The sequence below is a fragment of the Schistocerca serialis genome, unplaced genomic scaffold (assembly GCF_023864345.2).
Source record: "Schistocerca serialis cubense isolate TAMUIC-IGC-003099 unplaced genomic scaffold, iqSchSeri2.2 HiC_scaffold_341, whole genome shotgun sequence".
NCBI classification, from domain to species: domain Eukaryota; kingdom Metazoa; phylum Arthropoda; class Insecta; order Orthoptera; family Acrididae; genus Schistocerca; species Schistocerca serialis.
Genome location: NW_026047913.1, coordinates 17501 through 22500, shown reverse-complemented (window position 1 = coordinate 22500; position 5000 = coordinate 17501).

The following is a 5000-nucleotide window of genomic DNA, read 5'->3' as shown; positions in this document are numbered from 1 at the left end:
GCGAGGACCTACTTTGGCCGCAAGGCGCCGCGAGCAGGGGGCGCCGGCGCGCAGCTGCGCCGCCTGCCGCGTCCGTCGGCCGGCGCGCCTGCCACTGGCCGCCCCCACCAGCCGGCTGTAGCGCGTGCGCCCACGCACCGCGCTGCCAGCACGCCGGGCGGCCCCCCCTCACCGGCCGGGGACGGTCCCACCCAGCCACCGCCGCGTATCGCCTCACACCCAGATCCCCTTTCGCGTTCGTGGGCATGGTGGGTCCCCTTTCACGTTCGTGGGCATGGTGGGTATCCCTGAAACAACCGGTTAATAGCTCGACCGATCGTCGCCAACACTGATTCACCTCTAGCGAGAACAACCGCACCACAACGGGTTACCTGTTGTTCATTTGCGTAACGTCACCAGCAAACGTAGACGTCCATCGCCATTTGCAACGAGTATTGCATGCCTGTGTCAGGTGTCACAACACACTACGTCTGCCCACATAGACGCAACAACATGTGCACGCCTCGAGAACACGTGGAAGGTAGCCCCCGTACGTATGCGGTGTCCATTGCGCGAACGACTGTCAGCCGGCCTCTGCAGGATGTCGCAGATGTGGAACGCGGTGCAACATGCTATCACGGTGTGTGAGAAGAGACGACTACGTCCGAATACACGCTCCACTACATCAACAGACTGCTCATGCTGATCGCCATCCAGGGCGTCCGTTCCTCCCACACGTCTGAATGGCGTACCACACTGCAATCCAGCTCTTATAGGGAGACGACACGTAGCTGCGTGCACAATATTTGGACTGTATGGTCTGCCGTTGCTAGGCGCAGTCGTCGTACGGTCACACATGTGCCACGATGTATCATTCAGTACATACGGACCAATGTGCAGTACAGTTTGTGGGTTTTGCGTACATCGGCGGACAGGTGACAGGCCGTACCACAACGTAGGCTGAGTACGTCGGCATGCGAAGGGCATTGAACATGCAAACTTCTCAACGACCAGCTTGCGAAGGCAGGGGGGAAGGGGGGGGGGCATGTACGTCCTGCTGCTATCCACATTACAGTGTATAGCAGGAGCATGTGGAAAGTCAGCAACACCTGCAAGGTGTTTAACATGACGCGATACACAGGGGACCGGGCAGTGCGAATAGCGAACTATATTGCGAGGGTTGCGGTTAGGCAACACTACACTAATTTAACGAGTTGCATAACAATTACAGAGCAGGTTCAGCGACAACGTGCGTCAGGTTAAGGCGCAATATAGGTTAGGTTGAGGCACAATATAGGTTAGGTTAAGGCACAACATGGGTTACGTTAAGGCACAAATTGGGTTACGTTAAGGCACAACATGGGTTACGTTAAGGCACAACATGGGTTACGTTAAGGCACAAATTAGGTTACGTTAAGGCACAAATTAGGTTACGTTAAGGCACAAATTAGGTTACGTTAAGGCACAAATTAGGTTACGTTAAGGCACAAATTAGGTTACGTTAAGGCACAAATTAGGTTACGTTAAGGCACAAATTAGGTTACGTTAAGGCACAAATTAGGTTACGTTAAGGCACAAATTAGGTTACGTTAAGGCACAAATTAGGTTACGTTAAGGCACAAATTAGGTTACGTTAAGGCACAAATTAGGTTACGTTAAGGCACAAATTAGGTTACGTTAAGGCACAAATTAGGTTACGTTAAGGCACAAATTAGGTTACGTTAAGGCACAAATTAGGTTACGTTAAGGCACAAATTAGGTTACGTTAAGGCACAAATTAGGTTACGTTAAGGCACAAATTAGGTTACGTTAAGGCACAAATTAGGTTACGTTAAGGCACAAATTAGGTTACGTTAAGGCACAAATTAGGTTACGTTAAGGCACAAATTAGGTTACGTTAAGGCACAAATTAGGTTACGTTAAGGTACAATATGGGTTAGGTTAAGGTACAATATGGGTTAGGTTAAGGTACAATATGGGTTAGGTTAAGGTACAATATGGGTTAGGTTAAGGTACAATATGGGTTAGGTTAAGGCACAACGTAGGTTAGGTTAAGGCACAACATAGGTTAGGTTAAGGCACAACATAGGTTAGGTTAAGGCACAACATAGGTTAGGTTAAGGCACAACATAGGTTAGGTTAAGGCACAACATAGGTTAGGTTAAGGCACAACATAGGTTAGGTTAAGGCACAACATAGGTTAGGTTAAGGCACAACATAGGTTAGGTTAAGGCACAACATAGGTTAGGTTAAGGCACAACATAGGTTAGGTTAAGGCACAACGTAGGTTAGGTTAAGGCACAACGTAGGTTAGGTTAAGGCACAACGTAGGTTAGGTTAAGGCACAACGTAGGTTAGGTTAAGGCACAACGTAGGTTAGGTTAAGGCACAACGTAGGTTAGGTTAAGGCACAACGTAGGTTAGGTTAAGGCACAACGTAGGTTAGGTTAAGGCACAACGTAGGTTAGGTTAAGGCACAACGTAGGTTAGGTTAAGGCACAACGTAGGTTAGGTTAAGGCACAACGTAGGTTAGGTTAAGGCACAACGTAGGTTAGGTTAAGGCACAACGTAGGTTAGGTTAAGGCACAACGTAGGTTAGGTTAAGGCACAACGTAGGTTAGGTTAAGGCACAACGTAGGTTAGGTTAAGGCACAACGTAGGTTAGGTTAAGGCACAACGTAGGTTAGGTTAAGGCACAACGTAGGTTAGGTTAAGGCACAACGTAGGTTAGGTTAAGGCACAACGTAGGTTAGGTTAAGGCACAACGTAGGTTAGGTTAAGGCACAACGTAGGTTAGGTTAAGGCACAACGTAGGTTAGGTTAAGGCACAACGTAGGTTAGGTTAAGGCACAACGTAGGTTAGGTTAAGGCACAACGTAGGTTAGGTTAAGGCACAACGTAGGTTAGGTTAAGGCACAACGTAGGTTAGGTTAAGGCACAACGTAGGTTAGGTTAAGGCACAACATAGGTTAGGTTAAGGCACAACATAGGTTAGGTTAAGGCACAACATAGGTTAGGTTAAGGCACAACATAGGTTAGGTTAAGGCACAACATAGGTTAGGTTAAGGCACAACATAGGTTAGGTTAAGGCACAACATAGGTTAGGTTAAGGCACAACATAGGTTAGGTTAAGGCACAACGTAGGTTAGGTTAAGGCACAACGTAGGTTAGGTTAAGGCACAACGTAGGTTAGGTTAAGGCACAACGTAGGTTAGGTTAAGGTACAACGTAGGTTAGGTTAAGGTACAACGTAGGTTAGGTTAAGGTACAACGTAGGTTAGGTTAAGGTACAACGTAGGTTAGGTTAAGGTACAACGTAGGTTAGGTTAAGGTACAACGTAGGTTAGGTTAAGGTACAACGTAGGTTAGGTTAAGGTACAACGTAGGTTAGGTTAAGGTACAACGTAGGTTAGGTGAAGGCGCAATGTAGGTTAGGTTAAGGTACGATATACCTTAGGTTAAGGTACAATATCGCTTAGGTTAAGGTACAATATAGCTTAGGTTAAGGTACACGTTGTAGGGAAAGGTGTATTTTGGGGGGGGAGGGGGCGGCAGGTTCGTTGATAGTGATTATCGTAAGTGCATGCCTGCGGGATCATCCGATTTGTCACGTCAGGATGCACTTGTGGCTCATGACAGGCGGCGCTCCGATTCCAAGGTTGTGGCAGATCTGTGTCTTTCATTCCTGCCATTGTTTGTGTACTGTGACAGGAGGCAGTATTGTGATGTTGGGTGCACCCCTGTGTAGGACATGTGTGGGTGTTCGTGGCTTAGCTGAGCAATGGCGGATGTCGGAAGGGTGGGATATTCTGTTTTCTGGGTGGACCTCCCGGTCTGGTTATGATAGTGTGGATTGTGTAATGTGGCGGAGAGGATGCACCGGATGTTCTTCCATGCTGGTGGTTAGATATTGTGTGTGTGCCTGTTAGAGGCAGAGAGTAGTGTGTGATAGTGTCTGGCTGACGTGTGGTTCTCATTGTGTGCAGAGTCTTTCAGCATGTATAGGGACGGTTGTATATATTATCTGTATTCTGATGGCTCTGCATCTATTACTAATCAGTGCCGTGTATACGGTTACTCTGGTTCCAGTCGAAACTGTTCTATCTCTGTACATTAGTGACACTGCGGCTCCACTATGTTGCCGCCCCTGTCGGCCGTTTCCCCCAGTGTGTGGCTAATGATTATCAGCAATCAGTCTATTAGTCAATACCGGTAGTGTGACGACGTGAAATGTCCGGGATGGGGGAAGCTACACGCTTCCCGTGGGTCAGGGCCTAGAAAGACTCTTCCCACGCAGGAGGCTCGGACTGTCATTACTCTTCCGAGAAATATATTTGCCCAGCGTTTTTTGCGACTGCGAGTGCGACGCGTACGAGTACCGACATGGATGGGGCGCTTCCTAGCTGATCGCTCAGCATCGGAGAAATATATTTGCCCAACGTTTTTTGCGACTGCGAGTGCAACGCCCAAGGGTACCGACGTGGATGGGGCGCTTCGTAGCTGATCGCTCGGCATGGGAATCCGTACAGTGAGCAATGCGATCGCGTCTGTAGCTTGTACGTGGTACAGCTCGCAGCTCATGTATAGGGACAGCGGGAATGTCGCATATTGGACATAACTCTTCATGAAACGCAAGTTATAGGTGTGGATTGCACATTACGACTGCGGGAAACTTCCGCCGTTCATCCGCTGGCGTTGCGAGTTTGGCGGTTGGGGTGGGGCACGAGCGGGTGCGGGTGGTGTGATTGCCGGTCCACGACTTCGTGCGGCAGAGGCACTGGCGTTTGGGTGCTGTGGTCGACACAGGCTGCATGCTTTGTGGGTGGCGTCGAAAGATGGGCACTGTGGGCCCATCGATGTCTTAGTCGGCTTGGCGTCCCATAGATGGCGGTATCGTCGTTGCAGGAGCTCATGCTGAGGGAGACCTACAGATGGCGGTATGTTTTGTGGTGCGCTCGACATGGCGGACCTAGTGTTGTCAGATTCGCATAGATGGCGATACTGTTTTGCCAGCATGGTT